The sequence below is a fragment of the Phalacrocorax aristotelis genome, chromosome 1 (genome assembly GCF_949628215.1).
Source record: "Phalacrocorax aristotelis chromosome 1, bGulAri2.1, whole genome shotgun sequence".
NCBI lineage: Eukaryota > Metazoa > Chordata > Aves > Suliformes > Phalacrocoracidae > Phalacrocorax > Phalacrocorax aristotelis.
Window position 1 is genome coordinate 126,095,520 of NC_134276.1, and position 1,643 is coordinate 126,097,162.

Below are 1,643 nucleotides of genomic sequence, written 5' to 3' on the forward strand. Positions count from 1 at the left end.
GATCATGGGAGTCCCGTGTGCTTGCTGTCTCTGAAAAGAAGAGTCAAGGTGCCTTGAATGTCAAGAAAAATGCTTATCTTTGTGCAAAGAAAAAATATTTGTCTGCACTGCTACTAATCTCAGGTGTTTAGTCATCAAGGAAGAGGCCTTCAAAATTTAGAAATCAATGGATTATTAAATAAATAAATAGAAAAAATTCCTTTGTTACGCCCGCTGGATATAGGTGCCATTGGTGTACAGAGAAGTTCTGTTTGCAGGCTTTTCTATGTAGTCATGACAGCTCGAAACCCTTTTCCCTTTGATCAAAGCCCGTATGCAACCCCTTGATACCAGGAACTGGAGCTTTAAGGAAAACATTGCAAAACTTTCCTGTATAAAAGTATGCAGATTTTTTGTTACATTTATCATCCAGTTACTGGCACACCGCCACTGGCACAGGGTAGTGCTGAAGGCTGACAGGGTGCCTTCAACAATTATCAGTGTGTATTTTCCTGTGTTTTACCAGCTCCCTGGACACACGGTAGCAGCTGCTGTCAGAGCCAGGGCAATGGCTAGATAAGCTTTTGCCCTGCTCTTCTGGGGCCTTTCTTATGTCTCATTTTGGATTTGGAAGAGTTAATAAATACACAGATTCATTTTTCCTCCTCCCTAATTAGATCCCAGAGGAAAAATGCCACAAGCCTCAACTACGTCTTTAACCTCCTGAACAATAGAAACCGTACTGAAAAAAAATTAACTGTCTTCCTGGGAGGGGTGGATGCTAGTCAGTGACCCAGAGCTGGGTTTCTGGTGCGAGCCTTGCATGGGCTGGCCGGGGGCAGCAAGGGTGGCTGCCCACGGCTGCGGGGGCATGGGGACACCTCCTGCTTAGTTGGGCTGGGCTGGGTTCCTGCCAGACAGGTATGTGTGGCCTGAAAACTGGCTGGGCACTTTGCAGCGGTGCGGAGAGGCGTCCATGAAGGGGGATCCTGGGAAGGTGAGCAAGCAGCTTGCTCACCTCTGCAAGAAGCAGCTTCCTTCTAGGTCGGGAGTGCTTTGGCAGAGGGACAGGGTGGATGGAAGCCCTGCACTTGCCCAGCTCAGCTGCTGGAGAGGTGCCTTCCCTCTCCAGGTCTGTCAGCTCCCCGGAACTAAAAATACTTCTCTGAAACGTGCCCTCCTCTGTACAGACATGCAGAGAGCCTCAGCAGGGCTGGCAGAAATGAGTCTCCTGGCATTTTCTGTGTACTTCAGGAAGGGTGCAATCAAACTGCTCGGGACCATTATCAAAAGAATTGGGACACGGAACTGCACACGTTAACCCAGCCACTCCTCTCTTCCTCCTCCCTCTGACTCAACAAGTGGTGTAAGCGGCAAACGGCATCCTTATCCAACAAGCGTGTGTTTTATTTCCACAGCAAATTGATGTATTAGGAATTTTAAACCCCAGATGTTTCTCAGTTATGTAAACCAAGAGGCACCCAGATGCCCACGTAAGAGAAGAGAGAAAATGCCTTTGAGAGCACGTGCCTGGCCCACGGCTGCACTGGGCTGCTGAGCAGCCTTATTCAAACTGTGAGGGGCAACAAGCTGAGAGAGCAAAAGCCCAAGAACAATGAGGTGAAGGTGTAAAATGGCATGCTATTCCCTTTCTTTTTCCACAG